The sequence below is a fragment of the Triturus cristatus genome, chromosome 3_1 (genome assembly GCF_964204655.1).
Source record: "Triturus cristatus chromosome 3_1, aTriCri1.1, whole genome shotgun sequence".
NCBI lineage: Eukaryota > Metazoa > Chordata > Amphibia > Caudata > Salamandridae > Triturus > Triturus cristatus.
The window spans coordinates 760,394,986-760,417,634 of record NC_140583.1 but is presented as its reverse complement, the minus strand read 5'-3'; the positions used below and the strand labels follow the sequence as shown (position 1 = coordinate 760,417,634).

The window sequence follows — 22,649 nt, the reverse complement described above, 5'->3', positions numbered from 1 at the left end:
CATCTCATTCTGAGAAAGTATATTTTAATACCTATTGTTGGTTCTAAAATAAAACAAGCATATATTTTATATATATATATCATTGGCCTAGAGTTCAGTTATTGAGTGTGTGAAACTATTTGCTGAATGAGTGTGTACAACAAATGCTTTACACTGTCCTCTGATGTTGCCTTACTGCTCGACCAAGCTACCACTTTAGAGAGTAAGGTTATATCTAACTTTAGCCTCTGCCAAACCCTTGGGGACTGTGGACTCTGTACACCCTGTACCTATTAAGGAACAGTATATACAGAGCCACTTTCTCACACATATGCAAGATAAATTAAAAGAATATAACATAAAAAAGAAAACATCACCTAGACACAGTGGGAAGGAGTATGCTTGCATGAATGAAACAAAACATACCAGCGGGTTTCATCTTGCAGTGGTAATGCACAACTGCACTTAGTCTATTGTTGTTTTAAAGTTCCAGCATGGCTGCCAGATTTCTAACCAAGTACTGGCAATCTTAGAATGATGAAACAATGATACACTATGAGCAGCAGCATTCAATAACAATGGCCTGGTGTTGAGGAAATGGTCACGTGGGATGCGGCACATTACCCATGAAATGAGCAGCCAGTTAGCACTGCCTGGGGAACTGCAGTATTCTTCTAAGTAAAATTGATACAAAAATATCTCACTGCAGGCTTTTACATAGTACAAAAACAATCCACCCTTAAAGGCCTATTAGTTTTGGCATGTGTTACAAAGTAAATAAACAAGCCTGCTACCTTTATTGTAACTTTTCATAATAAGCAGGCACGGCCTATGGCTGTTATCATTGGCTTGCCACCATAAACAAATCAGGCCTGCTCTATTGCGCATACGTTTTTCCACAAGGCAATCATTAGGTATACACTAATAACATTTCTAAAGTATACAAAATTACAGTAAGAAAGACATAAGACAACCTTTCCTAAGAGGATCTAGCAAGGATTTTGATAGTGCACATCTTCTATACCGATTGTGTGTCTGAGGGACTAACCACCACCAAAGTGCTGTGGTAATCTGTGAGATTCCATGTAACAAAACACCTAACTGTGTGCTTTAATACAGATTAAAGCCTGTTGACTTTAACATGGGCTTTTTACAATCAATGTCAGGTTTTCAGTCCTCATTGTAAAATCTCATAATAAACAGTCAGGTCTATAACTTTATTATTGGTTTGTCACCATAACAAATTCAGGCCTACTGAGTAGGAAATACATTTTCCCACAACCATCAGGTATACTGTAATAGAATTACAAATGTGTACAAAAATACAGTTATCACAACTATATAAAATCTCTTCTAATAGGACTTAAAAGGATTACCATAGTGTAAATCTTCTATCCCCAAGAATTTTTCGGGTGGGTCACCAACACCAAGGCCCTTGACTACTATGGTAATCTGCAAGCTTTTGTGCAACAACATACCTGCCTACAAGCGTTAGCACAATGTACTAACAATCCATCCTTAACAGCCAATTGCCTTCAACACAAGCTTTGCACAACAACTCAGACCTACCTGCTTTGACATAACTTTTCATTATTTACAGATCACACTTAATGAATCTCACATAACTTTGCTCAGGGAACCGATTACGCTTATAGACGTTACTGTTGGCTTGATACTATAGCCAACACAGGCCAAGTGTGAATAAGCTGAAAACTATCATGCCTACTGTGGACAGTCATACAAATACAAATATATGCAAAAATACATTTGACAAAACAATAAACAACTCCTCTCAATAGGGCCTTTCGAGAATCATCACAGGGAAAATCTTCTACACCCAGGGTTTCCAAGAGTGGCTGGCCAACACTAAAACCCTTGCCTACTATGTTAAACTGTGAGATTACATGTAAGAAAGCATGTGCCTACTGACTTTTGCACAGGGTAATAAAAGTCCAACCTTAAAGGCCTATTGCCTTTAACACATACGTAAATCAGACCTTCTGGCTTGCCATACATTGTCATAAGAAATAGATCAAACCTATGTAATTTGACATATCTTATCTCCACGAACCAATAAGACTATTGGCCTGTCTTGACGCCATTACCAACACAGGCCTATTCAAATGCACATGACTGACAATACTCTGGGGGCTGAGACCAGACAATGTTCTTGTCCTCTACCCATCTGCGCTACTGTCAGAGGAAAGAAACACTGCACATTATCCACTTATCTAAGGCGCTTTAAGAACATTAGAGTGCCACGTGTGTGCCCCTGAAAGGAGGTCAGGCTCTACCTCATTTAAGCTTGATACTTTATGTGTGTTAGGGAGCTGCCTTGGGCAGCTGGATAAACAAACACAATAATCACACTGTGTGTAGGGGAGCACTATTTCTGTGAAAGCACACAACCTCTGCCCAATCAAAACATTAAGCCAGAGCCGTTTTCTGTAGTACACCTGAAAGCTCTTTTTTAGGTTAAACACATAAGGTATAGCGAAAGCTGCGCTGTCCAACCAGACCTAAAAATGTCTGTGGGTGGCTATTTTTTGCAACTCACTCAACAGAAACAGTCTGCTTATGTCTATGGAACTTTGGATTTGCTCTCTGCGAGTCACACAACATTGGGATTTCTGCACAGTAATGTTCCCTGTTTGTATAGCTGGATATTTGTGATTTGCCAAAAGACACTTCTTAACTTTGCCCTGCGCGTTTTAGAGATTTGCTAAACTATTATCCTTACTCATAGTACACTGTTAGTGACTGACAAACTGTGCATTCTATCCGCCACTAGCTGGTATCACTTCTTGTGCTGTTTTGGGACCACTTCACTCGGTTATAGGTTCAATGTCACAGGGAATGTGCGTACATTAATTCGGGGATTTCCTAACTATTTACTTACCAAACCCGTCTCTAAAAGCAACATTTTTACCTCATCTTACAAAATTATTCATGAAGACAGTCTTCAAAAAGTGTTCACGATGTTGTCTCTTAAATGTTTCCTATTTCTAATGAAAAGCCCCATAAGTACTGTAAGCAGCTATAGCATTTCTTGATGTTTCTGATTTTGTTTGTGGGAAGCTTCCTGTGTATCCATACAAGATTATTGCAATGTTACTGCTTTTCCACGAAACTTAACTTTTTCTTGTTTTTAACCCGTCGCTGGGTTGACTGTGGCGGATCCTGCCTCAACCCGGCGTGCCACTGAGGAGCTCTGGCATGTCAGTAAATCTCACAATTTCATTCTAAATCGGTCGACCTTTGTCTGTTTCCTTTCTTTGGCTGATGCCTGTCGTCACAGTGTTGGAGAACAGCTTGCTGGTGACATTCCTGCGCCCCTGAGTCACAGTGGCCCACACCCATCACTGCACAGGGAGCCCTGCCCTTCTCATACACAGAACACACCCACTCACTAAACCGAGGCAGCCGGATACATGTAAAACAGGCAAGGCGGCCTTCACTGCAGTGGAGCCAAAACACACCCACGGCGAATGCCCTCCCTCACCCAGCTTTGCCAATATATCGTTTTAATCATGCTACTAGAGCGTGAGTCTAAGGTCGCTGTTTCAACCAAATAAGGGGAGCAGAAGTGACCCCTTAGACCCCGGAAGTTACGGGGAGCAGAAGTGACATGAGACACCCATCGAACCCGGAAGTTACGCAGCAGCATACCCTTTGCCAGAGATTCAGCCCTCAGCTGCCTCCAAATTGCCGCTGAGCAACTATGGGAACGGTAGAAAGGAAAACTACAGCGAGTAAACAGGACTTCTTGAGTCCTATTTACTTTCTGCTCATGCAGTCATGACCTTTGAGTTCAGGTGTATCAAAGGGTGAGCCGGGATTCATTTTCCTGCTCCATAAAGCTGTAAAATGGACATTCATCACCGGCTGTGATTGGAGGGATAGAGACCGATATCACAGACGGCGAAAGTGAGCCCATGAGCTATAGATAGGGTGTGTAGGTGTCCCGGTTTTTCACCTGCTGTCGCAGCAGATTTCGGTAAATTTAGCTCATGTCCCAGTTTTTAGAGAGGGTCGAATGAAAACGGTGAGAGGTGCCTTTTTATGCGGCCCAAAGCAGGGATAGTTAGCAGCTGTTATAAGAAAGCAATTTAATTAACAGACATGATACTGGCTTTAAAATTGCATTTTATTTATGTTCCTACAACCTCTAGTCCCTTGGACGGTTGTAAGCCTTAGCAACCGGGGGCTTGCTTGGTTACGCTCCGCCCCTAAAAAGGCGTGAGTAAAAGGTATGGACTGGTGGTCCATGATCTGCAAGGGGACCTTTCAATTTACCACAGTAAAACTCCCCAAATATAGTAGCACTGATTGGATTGGCCACGGTGCAGTTGGCTCATCAGGTGGGCAGCTTAGGTGAGTCACCCCTGCCTGCCCTTGGAATGCCCGTAAGTTAACCCACCAAGTTGACATACTCCTTGTATGTAATAAACCTGCAGCAAACCGTTCCCAACAAAAAACTTGTGGGGACTGTATTATTTTGTGCAGCATGACTATTTACTGCTAAGCTGGGGGGGTAAGGTTGCCGATATCGGCACTATGTAATTGTATGCTGATAGCGCTGTCATTCTGTGTGTGCTCGGTTCAAGTAAAAGTGGAGTCCTTCTTCTATTTTTGTAACATGTCCTTTTTTTTTTTACTTTAAAATTCTGGTCACCCTAGCTATAAAGACTCCCTCATTGACATGTTTGTGAATCCCACCGACGCTCCAGAGATCACAGAGGGAGCAAAGAAGAAGTCATAAAACTGAACTACAGGATATCCATTAGTAACGTGTCTATAAACACAAAGACAGGCCCAAGGGCCACTGTGAGGGAAGAAGCACTCACCGAGGGTGCGTCAGTGACAGGCCTGCAATGTCACCTGAAGGTCAGAAGATATCACAGGGGTTATGTTACAGAATGTACGGCATGAACTGAAGAGCTCAGGAACACTGGAGTGTGAAGTGCAAGTACTACAAGTAAGTCCCCCAAACCAGAGGGAAAAGATGCTGGCTCTGAAATCCAACCCCACAACAAACGTCAAAGGGAAAGTGGGATTCAAAGAAGTGGGAGAGTGGAAATTCAGCTTTTTCTTAATAATGTCTGAGGGCCGAGTTGAACTAAGGGCTATTTCTCCAAAATACAAATTTGGCTTATATGGGCAGAGGGATATGGACCTACTTACCAGAGCAGAGGCCCTACTACAGACTAACACAATGGTCATGCTGCTCGCCCTTCCCCTGTGTCAGGACCTCATTTTCATTTATATTGGCTACTACAGGCAGATAAACCAGTCAGTGAATTAAAAACACAGGGGACATGGTGCGACTTATTGGAGGGTGAGCTGACAGACAAAGAATGGCGGGAGGTGTGTCAGTGGTGTGGATGGTGTCAAGCAGTGCACGGTTCAAGCTCATACAATACAACTATTATGGCATGACATATTACACTGTGGCAAAGCTGAACATAATCTATGCAACCATACTGGCGACATGTAGAAGATGCCAACAGGGAGACTGAGACGCAGGCTTTCTGCATATTGTAGGATCAATGAAGGGCAGTAGAATCCATGGGAAATCAACTGCTCTGATCCGTTAATGTGTTCGGAATTGGGTTAATCAAGGTAAACCAGTGGTGGGCTGGGGATAATCTGCTGAGGTGAACAGTGATGGATTATACCCAGATCAGTTGACTGGGGGTGAGTGCTTGCAATGTTCAACACTCCGTCCATCATTTCCTTTGGTTTTTGCTTTGTTCGCCATAAGTTGGCAGGGTATGCTCAGACGTGAGTCCCTTGCTCACTTTGCCACTGGATTCAAGCAAGCCTGGCTAAAGACGGCTGAAATGCCAGAAACCGGTCCTAGGAAGCTTGTTTCCGGTCCAGGGAAGACATGGCTTGGCAGTTCGGGCTGGACTGTTCCCATGAGGCAGAGGGTTAGACTGATTTGCATATGGCCATGTCTGAACTGAGGTGGCATTGTGGGCTAAAGAACAGTGATGGATTATACCCAGATCAGTTGACTGGGGGTGAGTGCTTGCAATGTTCAACACTCCGTCCATCATTTCCTTTGGTTTTTGCTTTGTTCGCCATAAGTTGGCAGGGTATGCTCAGACGTGAGTCCCTTGCTCACTTTGCCACTGGATTCAAGCAAGCCTGGCTGAAGACGGCTGAAATGCCAGAAACCGGTCCTAGGAAGCTTGTTTCCGGTCCAGGGAAGACATGGCTTGGCAGTTCGGGCTGGACTGTTCCCATGAGGCAGAGGGTTAGACTGATTTGCATATGGCCATGTCTGAACTGAGGTGGCATTGTGGGCTAAAGAACAGTGATGGATTATACCCAGATCAGTTGACTGGGGGTGAGTGCTTGCAATGTTCAACACTCCGTCCATCATTTCCTTTGGTTTTTGAGGTGATACTACAGTTAAGAGAATCAATGCATATGTAACCCGACTACAGCACAAATACCTGTATGTTTGTTTTTGTTTTGTCATCACATGATCGACTGTATTCACAAAGCTACAGGTTGACTATGCAATCAAAGTCTAAAATCCTTACTCATCGACAACACCTAATAAGTCAAACTTGGGCCATTCATACAAGAGACGCCTCCCTTCACATGTGGAGTCCCTCAAAGCTCATAACTTTCTCCCAGCTTCCAAAGAGCTGCCTCATAACCATAGTATTCCATCGCACCCTCAGTTTTCATTCATACACAGATGTTTCCCAAATAATAATGAAAATCTCCAGTGTTCAGGACGCATTTGATGAACTGACAAAAGCCAATAATGTCTAATGAGCAGAAGCAGCTACAATAAGTGTCTAGTAGGCAAAGCCCCATAATTTGCTCAAGTACTCATTTAAACATACCCCAATCCCAGTCGTCCGCCTGCCTCACCATATTTAAAATTCTAGTTCCCATATCGCACTCCACAAATAACTTGGAATGTACTTAGACAGAGGCCTTCGCATAACCTCTGAGATCAAAAGTGGTATGTGCTGACAGACTGCTCTGCTCTAGAAAACCCTTCTGAACATCTCCCTGGAATTCCATCATGTAAACTCCCTGTGCATGCCCTGTATCTGGTACACAGACTGTTAGCTTCTGTTTACTGGGTTACCCAGGCCTATCTGGCAGTGCCCGACGGGCTGGCCTGACAAATCAGTGTATGGGCTGTTTTTTTTGCTGTTTGTGTGCCGATTTATGGTCTGTTGGGCCAGTTTTTACTGTTGATTTCTACAATATTAAAACAAACACTGCCTTCAGCAAGCAAAAATACAAGCAGTCTCCCACAACTTGCAAAACACCTATTCAATGTGTCTTCCAAATTTCAAAACTGCCCAGATTTGTAACTGTGGGTCACTTTTTTAACTATCTGATGCAGGCCACTTTTAATTTGGTGCTCAGGCCTATTTTCTATCCCAGCCTGACCCTGCATGTACAAGCTTCGGGTCTACTAAATTAGAACCCTCAACTTATATGACCAATTACTTCTAACAATCATTGGCAAAGACAATAGGTTTCACATAAGCGAGATCTATCAGCAATGTCATGAACCAGCTGCTGTACAACATGACTTAAAGAAAAAAGGCGATATGATGCAGCCAGTGTTGACTGTGTCAATGTCATAACGCTTTTTTTCCCTTTAAGCCACGTTGCACAGCAGCCTGTGCTGCTGTGCAATATGTATAAAAACAGTGTTGGGAGGTCTGGGGTGGCAAGCAACATGAGGGAGGAGGGTGGGGTACAGAGAAAGGGCATCAGGAGGAGGGCAGGGGTGGTGATGAGAACTACTAGCACAATTAAAGCACTTACAAGGTACGAAGAGCTAAGATTTCCCGGGATTATTATAACTCTATAGATTAGAATAGTTGGGGAAAGGATGCAAAGACTGTCAAGCAAATGTTGGACTCATATAGACCAAGCATTAGCAGGGATGTGATTTGGTTGCCCAAACACATTAGACTATGAAGATTATACTTCAGCCGGATCAAAACCGCTCTTCTGAGCGTCTTTGACTCTGTCAATCAATCAATCAATCAGGATTTGTAAAGTGAGGCTAATCACCACTGAGGGTATCCAGGCACTGAGGGCCTTGCTGCTTCGAGTAGGATCTGTTGAACACCCAGGTCTTGAGGCCTTCCCTGAATTCTAGAAGACAGGATCAGGTCCAGAGATGAAGGGGAGGCCGTTCCAGGACTTAGCAGCGAGGTAGGAGAAGGAGCGTCCTCCACTGTTGCTTTGGCAAATGCAGGGGTTGTGAGTAAGAGAGAGGGAGATGAAGCACCAGTGTGTGGAGGATTGGTAGAAGTTCATGCAGTGGTTGATGTATGCTGGTCCTTGATTGTGAAGTGCATTGTAGGTGTGGATCAGCATCTTAAATTGGGATCTCGTCTGAAAGGGGAGCCGGTGCAGCTTCTTGAGGTGGGGGTGATGTTGTCTGTTTGGGAAGGTCGAAGGTGAGTCTGGCTTCTGAGTTCTGTATGGTCTGCAGTCTGTTCAGGAGTTGAGTGGTGAATCCTACCTAGCGTGCGTTGCCGTAGTCCAACCAGCTGGTGACTACAGCATAAGTGGCAGTTCATCTGGTGTTGACGAGGAGCCATTTGAGGATTTTCCAGAGCATGCGAAGAGTGAGGAAGCAGACAGAAGAGACTGCATTGATCTAGCATTTCATGGTGAGGTTGCGGTCTATGAAAATGCCAAGGTTACGAGCATGGTCTGTCGGAGTGGGTGACAGGTCCTAGTTTTGAGGGCCACCATGAGTTGTTCCACGGGGCGGAGTTGTTCCTGAAGATCAGCACTTCGGTTTTGTCTGTTTTAAGTTTTAGGCAGTTGTTTTTCATCTAGTCTGTGACGCTTGTCATGCACCTGTGGAAGTTGGCCCTCATGGTGATAGAGAGGAGGAGCTGGGTGTTGTCTGCACAGGATATGATGTTTAGTGCATGGATTCTGACGATGTTGGACAAGGGGGTCATGTAAGAGTTGAACAGTGTGGGGGCTGAGGGATGAGTCTTGAGGATCGCAGATGATGCTCCTGGGTTCCACGGTGAACAGTGGTAGGCTGATTCTCTGGGATCTTCCTGGGAGGAAGGAGGCAATCCATTTGAGGGTGTTTCCTTGGAGCCCAATGTGATGAAGCCTCTTGATAAGGGTGTGGTGGGATATGGTTTTGAATGCTGCGAAGAGGTCGAGGAGGACCAGGGCCACCATTTCTCCCCAGGTCGGTTTCGGTACTGTGGTAGGTTTGGAATCCATATTGGGAGCTGTCCAGCAGATTGCTGTTTTCCAGGTGCTCTGTGAGTTGGCGGTTGATGGATTTTTTGAGGACTTTAGTAGTAGGAAATGAGGGCAGAGAGATGGGAAAGTAGTTCTTGAGTTCACTGGGGTTGGCAAACAGTTTCTTCAGAAGGAGTTTGACTTCTGTGTGTTTCCATTCTTCAGGAACGGTAGCCATGGTGATGGATGCGTTGAAAATGGAGGTAATCTCGCTGCTGATCTTCTTCCTCCTGAGGCTGAAAATGTGGTGGGGACAGGAATCCATGGGTGCTCAAGTCCTGAGTGGACGGAGTTCATGATGGCTGTGGTTTCTGTGTGGTGAGCCTGTCCCAGGTGATGAGTAGGTGGGCAGGGTTTGCATCTGTGGGAATGAGGAGGCTGTAGAAGGCGGAGGGGATGGGTTGGGGTTCAAGGTTCTTGTAGATGGTGGAGATCTTTTCATGGAAGAAGTCACCAGGGTGTCACAAAGTTCCTGAGAAGAGGTGATGATGTTTTCGGTGGATGGGGGTTGGAGAACTCTGATGATGTTGAAGAGTTCTTTGTTGTGGTTAGTACTGGCTTTGGTGCAGTCAGCCAGGCCACTCCTTTTCATGTCTTTCAGAAGTTGGTGGTATTTGCTGGGGGTTGTCTTGAAAGTGGTCGGTCTGTGAGATCCTTGCTGGTGCGCCATTTCCTTTCTAGTCACTTGCAGTTGCTTTTCGAGGTTCTCAGTTCCGTGGTGTACCAACTGGCCTGTTTGGTTGATCTCTTGGGTTAGGATGGTTTGACGGGGTAACTCTGTTGGCGCAGTTGGTGATCCAGGCATACAAGTTCTTGATAGCCTGTTCTAGGTTGGTTGCGGTGTCAGGATGGGAGGTGTTGAGGGCTTCGGTCCACTAACTCCCTGACACTTTGTTCCAACTGCATTATGAGGTTTTGGGCAGCTTGGTGGCAGTGCCAGGGGATCCTGTGATGGTGAAGTAGATGATGGCATGGTCTGTCCAGGTGAGCTCGGAGACATGACTGTACCTAACTCTGTCACTGGGCATGAAAATGGGGTCAAGCATGTGTCTTGCACGGAGTGTGGGGCTGGTGACTAGTCGGGTGAGGCCGATGCTGTTCATACTTTCAAGGAGGTTGGCAGTGTTGTTGAGGTCATTGAGGTGGACATTGAGGTCTCAGAAAAAGACACAGCATTAGGAATCAATGGCGAATGGGACGATGAAGTTGTGGATGGCGTTGCTGGAAACTGGGGCGTGGCCCTGGAGGTCTGTAGGTGAGGGTGCCTCTGATAGTGGTTCTGCCATTGGTTTGGAGTTGGAAACTGAGGTGTTATATGATCGAGGTGGTTTCTTCTGTGGTGGTGGGGCAGTGTATGGTTTCTTTGTGGATGATGGCGATTATGGCTCCTTGTATGGTGTAGCCATCAAGAGTAGCTGTGCGATGCCAGGGGCGGAAGCAGGGTTGAGCCAGATCTTGGTGAGGAAGATGACGTCGGGTGAAGGAGGTGATGCTGTCCCAAATCTCTGTGGCGTGCTTGCAAAGTGATTGTGCAGTGAGCAGGAGGCAGTCGAGTAGTTTCGAGGCAGTCGTGGTGGGCGTGGTTGGTGTGGTGGTGGTCGTGTGCATTGTGGAATCTCTGGTGTTGCCGGTGGTGCAGCCACACTGCGGCCTCTATGAAGTAGGTCCTGAGAGGGGGGAGGAACGTTGGGTGGCGGAAAGGAGGAGCACCGAAACGGGCGGGAAAGAGTGAGTGGTGAGGCTAGCCAGCTCAAAAAACAACGCAGAGATAAGAAAAATAATTAACAACAGGAATAAGGAATACAATTACACAAAACTAATATAAAAAAATTAACAACAGAAAATAAGGAATAAACATGATACAATTCAATTAAACAATACAAACAGTGGGCTAATCAGGCACCATGTCAGCATGCAGCATGTCATCTTTACCCTCTCTACACACACACATCTCAATTTCTACAAATACTTTATACCTGTGCACTATGATGTGCACTATGAACACATTTTAAAAAATATTGATATATTTATTGAATTTTGCAATAAAATTAAGACGATACTAAGACAAAAAGGAAAAACACGCAGTCACTGTGTTACATCAGTAGTGATCTGGCAACGCATCCAGTAGCAGAGGACAAGTCCATAAGGCAGTACAGTCAAAAGTGCTACATACACATCATACTATGCATTGTGTACCAATGCCTAGGCAATCATGTATAATCAGCCGTCAAATGACCTAACAGAGAGCACGCACAGCAATAACAACTAGAGCAGTTCGAGCGTGAATTTGGATATCTTGATAGGGGCAGTTACCAGCTCACCCTGGCAGTAGGGGAGTTATATAAGACAGTTACTAGCTGTGAGAAGAGATCACCCTCCCCCATCCGCTTTAATACTAACACCATAAAGCCCCACTCCACTGAATCAAAGGCCTTTTTGGCATCTAAAAAGATCGCAGCAGCCTTTGTCTCTGGTTTAGTGTGCTGTATAGTGCCAAACACAGTGCGCAGATTGTATGTTAAGCTGCGATTTGGGAACAAACCCTGCTTGCTCGGCCCTGACCAGGAGTGTAACCAATGGTGTGGAAATGTGCCTAAAAGTGGGCAGACTGGTGCAGGATCACCCTCTTGTCCACAGGTCCAGAGACCAACAAAATAGAGATCAGCACTGGAGTTGAAATAAATTACAAGTTTATTAATCACTCATGAGTGAGACCACATCCACACAACACTCTCAAGTGCTGCAAGGAGGTAGTACACTGAATTCACAAACTGTGTCCCTTTTATACCAGTTTTCTGCACTGTAAGCATGTGAACAGAAATAGGAAGAACAAGTTTTAGAAATAGTTATCACGAAACAAGGACAGATGAATAACCACTTGGTCAGCAAAGTGGGAGGGGGAGCAGAAATGCTTAAGGCAGCAGTAAATGGTCAATAGTTAACATCAATGACCTGATGCACTGGCAGCTACAAACCCTCAGCACGTGCATTGCTTTAGCTGAGTCAGGAAGTCAACTAAAATAGATACCACAAGCAGAGTGAAAAGACAAGCATCCGAGGACGGAAGAATTACGAAGGAAACAAAATGAACACCACAGCCAAAATAGCTGTAGCTTATGCGTAGTAAAATATTACACATTTCCACAATGGGGCCAATCGGTTCGCCAAGACTTTGGCGAATAAGTTGGTGTCTATGTTGAGTAAGGATAATGGTCTGTACGATGAACATTCATTAGGAGGTTTGCCCGGCTTCAGGAGAGTGATGAGTAGGGCATCCCGCATGGACGGGGGCAACTCACCACTCTAGACCATCTCCTCAAATAGGGTGATTAAACGAGAAACTGGGATCTCCATGAACTCCTTGTAGAATGTGCTCTAGGTATTCTAGAAATGGAGCTTCATCTACAGATGCCCTAGCGTGATATAGATCTAAATAATACTGGCTAAATCTGTCTGCTATAGCATCTGGATCTCGCAGCGTCGGTCCTGTTGTTGCGCGGAGTTCCGTGACTCCAGCAGTCTCCCGTCTGCCCCTCAATATGCCAGTCGAAGTTGCGTCTGGTCGTTCCCCTTCACCATACGATTTAGCAACAGCGTACTTCCCTAAATACTTGACTTCTCTGTCGGCAGACTCGTGGTATTCCTCTAAAGTTTTTTTAAGTTCCTCAGTGACTTGATCATTGCCCCCCTCTAGGGCATCTCGCTCGAGAACAGCCAGTCTCTTTTTAAGCGATTCCAATTGTCCTCTTATTGAGCGGAGTACCCCTGAGTGCTTAACCATTGCAATCCCTCTTATGTAGACCTTAAAGGTCTCTCATACCGTTGCGAACTGCTTAACAGATCCGATATTTGTAGCAAAGAAAGTCTCTATAGCTTCAGACATCTCACACTAACCAGGAGTGTGTAAGGCAGGAACTGCCATGTGAACGGGTAGGTCTCTTCAGTGGGCTCTCAAAGTCAAATTGTATAGGCGAATGGTCGGAGTAAGAACGAAGGTGTATCACACAACTGCGGATCAGGGGGAATAGAGAACCAGATGTGAACCAGTAGTCAACTCTGGTATATAGATCGTGTGGGGCCGAATAATAGGTGAAGCCCCCCACCCCCGGGGAACGCAAGTGCCAGACGTCCACCATGCCTAACTGGGAAATGGCATCGCCTATAGCCTTAGCAGCTGACGACAGGCGCCGAGTAGGGTCCCCCGAAGGATCCAAAGCAGGATCAAGGACGCAGTTGAGATCTCCACCCCATATCTGCGGGAGCGATGGGTAACCACGCAAGCGCTCTAGGGGCTCACAATAGAATTGTGGGTGATCAAAGTTTGGGCCATAAATATTGACAATAAGGAACTCCATTCCCCTCCCCTTGCACCTGGAAATAGCATACCTGCCCCCCATGTCCGCCTCAATTGCCTCAAGCGAAATGCCTGATTTTGGGTTAACCCATGTGAGTACCCCCCTCGTGTGGGTGGAGAAGCCCGCAGCATGAAATGCGCCAAGTAATCGCCTACGCGTTAACATCCAGCTGTCTATGGGCAAGTGGGTCTTTTGCAAGAGGGCGACGTCTATACTATGTCTAGTGAGATAAGCAGCTGCTATTCTAGTTTTCTTAAAATCATTGAGGCCCCTGACGTCCCATGTTAGGAGCCGCACCATCAGATTTAGAGTATTCTTTGAGGGCTTTCTGCAAGGACTTCTGATCTAAGAAGATCTTTGATTTTCCATTCCTGGTGACTCTAAGTCTGGCTGGGTATAGCGTTGCGTAGTCCATATTGTGCTCACGCAAGCCTTGCTTCAGAGGAGCAAACTGTTGCCTGGCCTCTTGTACCTTCATGGTAAAATCCGTAAACAGCGATATCGAGGATCCCTCATATCGAAGGTCTCTTCTCTCCCTGGATTCAAAAAGAAGATTATGCTGTTCCTCAATGTCAGTGTATAAGAGTCAGGGAGACAGGAACCAACTATACCCCAGCCAGGGTTTAGAGTTGGGAATCCATGTATTGGATTGTAATGCCCTCACACACCCTTTCAGGCGTCATGCTTCATCATCTGGCTGCTCCTCGTCAGGCCGGCGGTGCAATACCCAACGGGCTCCTGTAGTAGGGGCACTTTATCGGAGATCTTTTATCCAATAGCTGTATGGTGAAGTGCGGGTGTGGGGCCAGAACTGTGTAGATGTAGGAAGGTGATTAAAATAGGGTTCAGAGAACCTAGAAAGACAAACTTTATTCTGGGGGTCTCCTACCGTAAGTAAAAACAAACAACAAGGCTCTCACCCAAGCTTAATGTCTAGGATTAGAATGTACTTATTGAAAAAATGCAGGTCAACATGTTTCTCACTCTAAGTGTATTTTACTTGCGATTCTTCGGGACCGGAGAGGTGAGACTATCTACACTAAAATTTGTGACATCGAATTTTCCTCACAACAAATGTCTTATTATTCGTATACCTGTTTGGACCTGGATCTACCCAATTCTGTAGACTATCCAGGCTTCAACAGTACCCGGTAGGTCACGCATAAGGCTCTGCTCCTATGTGTAACTGAAGTTCAGCTTATTGTGCATCGGCTACGACCTAACCACTCCTACCGGGTCTTCTCTCTCTGGCCTGTCACAATGCAGCGTCCCTGTCCCTGTAATTCAAATGTTTTGCAATCACTGGGCACAGCGCAGCACCAGGGGGAGGCTTAGGGCCAAGGGAACGGTGGGCACGCTCCACCACAAACATGCCCGACAAGATATTGCGGCCCATAAGCGCAACCAGGAGCTTCACAATGAACACTGCCATATTGCCCATTGCAGTAGCTTCTGGAAGGCCCGTAATACGGATATTACTCCTCAGTGATCTCACCTCCAAGTCCTCCGCTTTATCCTGCAGAACTGTGAGAGTTTTTGCCAATTGTTTCTGGGTGCTGTCTGCCTCCGACTGAGCCTCCTCCACCTCCAACACCCGTCTCTCGGTCATGTCTAGGCGTTCAGAGTATTTGTCGAGTCGCTCCGACATTCGGTCCAAGCGGTAGGCTATGGTGTCTATTTTTCCATCTATGGTTGATAGACTTTTCCACATCGCATCCAATATCTGTTGAATGTCACCAGCAGACCCCAAGCGCCATCCGCAAAGCCAGGGGTCACAGGCAGCACCCACACAATCTCAGCAAAGGCTCTGCGAAGAAGTAGGTGGGGTCAGGTGGAACAGGCGCAGCAGCCCCAAAATGGTGGGTAGTAAATTGCAAGGGGAGGTGGATGGCCTCCTTCTGGCCACGAACAGGGCACAGCAAACCCCAAGCCCCAACTGCCAACCGTGTACTCACCATACAGTGATCCCTGGTCTCTGGGTCTTGTGCTGCTATGGCGCCAAGGCTGTAGACACTCACCCGCAGTCCAAGCCTGTTTCTACAAATTCTGCCTTATAGTAGAGTGATTGCGCTTGGGCCCTCACTCTTCATCAGAAATTCAAGGCCTCACTCACCATGCGGCCCCGTAGCATCCAGGCTCTTACAGCTTCTTTCACTGCCAACTGGGCCTCAGGGCCGCAGCGCTCAGGCCTCGCTACCTGACGGGCGCAATGCCTGTAGGCCGACCAGCCACTGTCTTCAGGCGTCGCATGGGAAAGTCTCCAGACGGTGGCCTGTGTCTCGCTCTCTCCGGGCACAGTCAGCCGCCCGGGGGCTCCTGGCTTAAGGTTGGAGAGCCCGCCCGGCACCAAACAGCCCACAGCTAGTGCGCAGCTACATGTGCAGTTCTTCCCTCATCAATTCAGGCCAACAGGATCTAGCAGCAAGCCTCCAAGGACCCACTCTCGTGCCGCGGCCTGGCGTAGCACCCCAGCTGGGCTCAGTGCCCCACACTCTCTGCCGGTCTAGCGCTCTCCTCCTGGAATCTAAATCTCGGCACCCGTCCAGCTCAGCACCAGAGGGCAACAGCCGAACCAGGAGTCATGTTAGGGGCCAGGCGCACGTCCGCAACCTCAGCGCCCCCCGGGACCAAGCCTTCAGCGGTCGGGTCTCAGGAGCAGCGGCAGTCGCCGCGGCTCGGACAGCAGGCCCCTATGGTAGGCCGCAATTGCATCACTCCCTCCAGACGTGTAAGTTTGGTCGGCAGGCACACCGAACGGATGTGCGCCATCAGCGGGGCAAGTGATCGGCTGTGTTTTGCAGGCTAAGATGTCAGGATAATTGTAGGATTTTCACGATGGCTCGCGGAGCTCACTCAGAGCACAGCCATCTTAACCCTCGGCAAGCTACGCCCCCCCACCACAATGAACACATTTAGACTACGGCAGGAATGTAGAACTTTGGGAGATATGTTTAAAGATGGAAGGATTAGGTCCTTTGACAGTTGCTAACAAGCTTACAGAGTACCAGAGGAAGAATATTCAGGTACTACCAGCTGACATCTTAAGCGGTATAGCGAAGCATCTACGAGGGAGAAGACAGACTCTGAAAAGATGATAGCCATATTTTAGGGAAGTAAAGGTCTGGAGTCCATTCTGTAAAGATGTTAACCGCTGCGCAGACAATGGTGAAATGACATTAAATTACCAGATGGGAAACCAGCTTGGTGTGAGAACACTCGGTTCTTTCTAGTCACTGGGAGGATGAAATAACGTACAAGGGAGGCAGGCATGGAGATGAGGGAAACAGTGAACAGCACGAGGAGGGCAAGGGGTGATGGGGAAACAAAGGACAGAGGGAGTAGGATGGGGTGGTGAAACAACGGACAGCAGGAGGAGGGTGGGAGGTGGGGAAACAATGTACAGCGGGAGGAGGTGAGTGGGGAAACAATAGATAGCGGGAAGGGGGATAGTGGGGAAACAACAGACAGCTGTGGGTGGAGAGACCACAGACAGCAGGAGGGCGGCAGGAAGCAACTTGAGGGTGCAGTTACAGCTGGAGGAAGACTTGGGTGAGGAAGAGGGACTGCTGACACATGACCTCTGCAACAGTGCATGTGCAAAAGTAAAACAAAGAAAAGTGTACCTGCAGGAGCCTGCGGCCAATGGAAGGGCACTGGCCGCACACAGGAAGCTGTACTTGGTCCATGCTTTATGTCAGGGACACATACAAAACCCGAGGAGGAAACAGGAAGGAGGTGCTGACCAATAAGAAGCAAGGAAACAAGTGTAACCTGGAAGCGAACCAGTGGTAAGTAATAATGCGTAATGGGAGGGCTCTAAGACTATTTCGAGATTTTTCTTTGTTTACATGAGATTTTGCAAGCACAGGCAAAACCTATAACAAAATCCTGTGTAGTTTTGACAACTCATGTACGACACTGTTTTTGACTCTTTTTGTTGCTAAACAAATTGCATTTCTGCCTACGACATCAAAATTCTTATTTGGCCAGTCACAATACACAATGACAGGCAACCAACGTTGACAAGACAAGGAAGGTATGCCTTCATGCGGTTCTGGTATTTCCTGTAGCTGTTGTCCTGTTACCTTTCTTCTCTTTTCCAGTCCTTTTTCTCTAGCTTCTTCAGTGGTCTCACTAGTTGACTTCATGCTTTCCTCTGCTCTCTGGCGAATGGTTGTTGGCGCCTGCATTAACAGGTTGGTACTAAACTGGCAATGTCCCTACACTTTGTGTTGTTAGTTCAAATCATGCTCTGATCATCTTCAGCGTCACAACTATCAATACAGCCAAGTAACTGAAAACGGGTTTGTTCCTCTGGTAGACTATTTGACTAAACCACACATCTTTCTATGGTGACAGTTATGGCTTCTGTTCCTCTACCTACACTATCTGACTCATCCCAAACCTCAATCTATTACTCTCTGCAAGGCACAACCCTATTTTTCACCCTATACCTCTCTCAATATATTCTCTGCTTCCACTCTATGACTCATCCCAAACCCCATTCTACTACCATGATCCCCAAAATAACCCTTTCTAGACTCTTCTCTCCTTTATCCCTCCTTGCATCATCTCAAACATCTTTTACTATTCAGATCTTTCTAAACCCTTCCCTCTGACTCTTCCCCTCTACTCATCCCAAAACTCCTCCTACTGCTGTGATCTCCAAATAAACACTTTCTAGACCCTCCTTCTTCTATCCCCCGCTATCCTTTTCAATCCAACTAACAGACTCACATGTGAATTGCTCAAATTAATTTCATATTTCCCTATACTCATTCACCACTAATGCTGGTTGGGTTCCGCAGTAGAGTGCTACTCACCGAAAAACACTTTGACGCATCATCAGGGGTACCAAGCGCTATATAAATGCAAACCCTTCCCTCTCCTATGCCTCCACTATTCTTTTTCAATCCAAATAAGAGACTCACATGTCCACCACTCAAATGTATTTCATATTTCCCTGTACTAAGTCACCACTAATCCTTTTTGGGTACTGGAGTGGCGTGCTACTCGCCCAAAAGCTTTTTAACGCCTCGTCAGGGGTAGTATGTGCTATTTAAATGCAATTACAATTAAATACTCACAGTGCGACCTCATATGGATCGCCACACTCAACTGGTGAATCAGGTTTGGGCAGGTGATGATGCATCTTTTCCTCCTCGGGCTACAAACAGTACAAACATAGAACTATTCTGTGGTTGTTAGGTTGCAGCGACATGACTGTCAGTCCTAATGCAGCCATGGTTTCTACAATGTAGGTGAGATTCCCTGTGGCGGCAGCTGGGTCAATGCTGACGGGTGGGGATAGTGGTACATTCTGTCCTCCGGATCACCTTACAAGGGTGAAGTTTTAACATGTACCTGAGCAGCGTTATGGTCCGGTATTAGAGAATTAGGGCACAAGTTGAGGGTAGACGTGAAAGGATGATCCCCCTCCACTAGTTTCAGAGAGGGAGCCACCCCTTTGACAATGGTTGAGAGGGAAGACGATTGTGACGTCCTTATTGTGAAAAGAATTGTGGGGTCCCCTTGTGCCCCACAAGCAAAGCTGCTCGCATGTGCAGTCACCGTATATCGGTCCATTCACGTGCACAGTGTGTGTTTTCATAACTCCCCTTGCGGCATCCATTTCATTTCAGAATATGACCAATAGATCTCCTTTGCTGTTACCTAAACAGGCTCCTCATGGACCCTCCCGTAAATCTATTAGGTATGAAGGCCTCCAATTAGAGAGGAAAGAACATTTCATGCTTTGACAAACGCATCCATCTCAGGCCATTAACTGGGCTTATTTTATCCAATACATGAAAACATCTATCTTTAAATATAAATACCAAGTGAGAGGTTTGTCAATTGCCATGTCTGTCATTTCCAAGGACAAATACCACTATAAAAAACCTACGCCAATTTATAGAAGGTAAAAATGGAATCTAAAATGTTCTTTCCACATTTCTTTGTATGATTAAATGTATTTTGTTTTATTTATTTGTATCACACCCACAGAACTAAGAGACCACGTTGAAGCTCTAATAACAACTTAATCTGATTTTCTAATGGATCAGAAATAATTCCCCTTGACGTTAATGGAATACCTCATTTCATCATAGCAACTTGGAAATATAAATAATTTAAAGCGTCATACACATTATCCCACCATTTCTCAATCTTTGTTTAATAGAATGACGATATACACATGTTCATAAATGTACGAATTATTATTTAACTGTAGACTCATGTGCTCCCTAAAATAGCACATTATTTTCAATTAACACACAATAAGACAGACATGAATGTGTGCAGTGGTGCTGGAACAATTATTGGAGTGGGACTGCTGGCCAAAATATCACCTCACCAAAGGCACAGCACAGGGAATATGTGGCAGTCGTTAAAAACACAGCACATTCTGACAGAAGAAAAACACTTCAAGGACCCCTTTATTGTTTATTCTCCATCTAAACTTTCAAATTTGATGTGGGTGCCGCTGCACTTCACGTGTGAATTTGTGATTTAGATGTGAATACATATGTTGTGCATGTAAATTCACATTGCAAAGAATCTATTTCAACGTTACCCGCCAATTAAGTAAATTCCCATAAGAGGATAGGTAAGGCAGGGTTTGCCCAGGGGAGCTAAGATTAATTGGACACTATTAGACGAGTGTGGAGATCCGCAGTAGGACAAGATGTCGACCAATTTTAATGTCTAGATAATAACACAAGTCCAGTGTGGAAGCCCCGAGTTAAAAATAAAATCAGATATTGAGCTATAAATAGCCCAATGTGAAGGATATGTCAATATTGATGGAAGCTCTCATAATGACTGTTCGGATTACATATGAGCAACTGTGACCATAGAGAGTGCACTGTTGTCTCTCGGGATGATTTGTTAATAAATAATTGAATACACCACGTTTAAAAAGAAGGTGGGTATGACATTTCTCTGGGGAAGTCCAGAACTGTTGGCATCTGGTGACTGGTGCTGATTGGTATTTAGTAGTGGTAAGAGGAGCGGAGATCTGTTGAACAGAACAGAGGGAAGAGTGAGCAGAACTAGTGTTACGTGTGTTTGGTGTTCACTGGTGACTCTTGCAGAGCTAAAGGGCCTGTAGTAAACAGGAATAGCTAGTAATACTGATGGTGACTGCAGATGACGTACGCAGTGCAGTGGTGGCTGCTAGTGAGTGGAGCACAATGAACGAGTTTAGACATACGGTGCTTGCTTTGAATGGAGTCGGTTGATGTTTACTGGTAGTAACTACTGGTGCTGACTAGTCCGCAAGCATGTGGAATGACGGTGACTCATGGTTGTTGATGGTGAATAGTGGTAGAGGGTGGCAAACTTTGGTGATTGCAGTAACTGTTGAGAATGGTGGGTGGATAAGCACTGGAAGTTGGGGTGTGTGGGTGCTGCAGCACCCCCAAAATAACCATGCTGGAGTTCAGATGGTGAATGAGCAATGACGATGCCTTTAAATGATGTGCTGACATTTGTTGTGCGTTCAAAGACAAATGGCGAATGCCAGGCTATATCTTCTGCCTAATTGCTGCCGCCTCTTTTAATAGTGAAACCGGTGTGTACTGTTCTTTCTCTGACTGTAAAGTGAGAGTGTTTTGTAAAAGGGACCTAGGTGACAATCGTGCTGGGTTACAGGGAGTATAAAAGGAAAGGCTGTATGTAGGCTGTCAATTTTTATTCAAACACACAAAAATGTAAATACCTGTAAATGAACTATACTCATATTTCAAAGTATGTCAGCAATTAGGAGAGCAAATATGTAGCACATTCTAAAGTGGGATGGAAACAAAGATCTTAATAGCATCAAAGCAAATCAAAACACTTTACGTGGTGATGCACAAATGACAAATATTCGATGATGCCCGAACTCCACACACTATATTGGTTGTTAGCTACTAACATAGTTTTATCACTAAAACTGCATGTCTGTGTAAATGTAGCGGCTATTTCCCTAAAAACGCACCACGTCTTTATACCACACCCCAAAAAGTATAGCACACTTGTTACGCTTGGTTTATTTGGATGACGCTTCGATTTTTCACAATCCCTACGATTTCAGTGATATAAATTGTTCCAGCACCACTGGGCCAACGGTAAGTGGTGTTTATTGATGGGCAGTGATGCCTCACAGTGGTCGGTAGTAACTGGCGGCCAGTGGTGAATGGTGGCAACCAAAAGCAACTCAAAAGACTTTTATTAGCTGATGGTGGCCTGTGGTGAACACTTTATCTAGAGTTGGATGGGGTGTTGAAGTCAGCCCCTGGCCACTGGAATGTTGAACATTAGGTGAGACTGGTCGTCGGCGGGGGAGAGGAAGGCGTCTGGCTTCTCCTTGTCGCCCCTCACATGCCCTTGTAGACGAAAGCCCATGACTTACCTCCGAGTGCGCTCCCGGGGCGTCGTTCTCTGCTCTCGGCTGGACGCGCTGCGCGCGCCTGTCCCAGTGCCGTGGGCAGGAGGGCGCAGAGTCGGCGGCGGAAGGAAGTCACGTCCTTTCCTTTGAATGCCAGCGTTCCTGGCAGCTGAGAGGAGCGGGGAGAGGATGTGAGAGGGCCGAGGACGCGCAGGGACGAGGGCTGTTCAGGAACTCATTATTTTTAGGGAATAACCTTCCACAGTATTGGACGAGGGCGAATAATGCTCGTAGGGAGACCCGCGCACAGCTCTCAGCACATCCATGCTGGCCCTCTTCTATTCCAGCAGAGAGACAATACACACAGGTCTGCCATAAACGTGCCCTGCTGCAGGCACGCTGCATTCCACAGCTCCGCCGATGCACCTCATTCCTCGCTCTGGCGGTCACTGCTCTTCTAGCTCTGAGTAACTCGAAGCTCGGACCATGCCCTCTGCCTCTATCCGATCTCTCCAGTACTGAGGCAAGAGGATAGGACCCTGCGGCGAGTCCTAAAGTAGCACACGGTGTACAGGGTCAGTATGATTGGGAGGGGGGTAGGGGGAGTGGACACTTCAGATTTCCCAACAATCACGCTGGCATACCTTCTAAAAATACATTATATCAGAAGC

The 22,649-nt window shown here is 46.1% G+C and overlaps 1 protein-coding gene across 2 annotated transcripts in view; it reads right to left on the bottom strand.

Moving 5' to 3' along the window:
- The window catches only part of SYT8 (synaptotagmin 8), a 255,429-nt gene that overhangs the window by 198,652 nt on the left and 34,128 nt on the right, over positions 1-22,649 (bottom strand). Inside the window, exon 1 of one of the 2 annotated variants that reach the window (XM_085644927.1) lies at positions 22,003-22,548. The exons of the other annotated variant lie outside the window; for it this stretch is intronic. The gene's annotated coding sequence lies outside the window, so the exon portion shown is untranslated. Of the gene's footprint in view, positions 1-22,002; positions 22,549-22,649 lie in introns of those variants that run through there. 2 annotated transcript variants of the gene reach the window in all.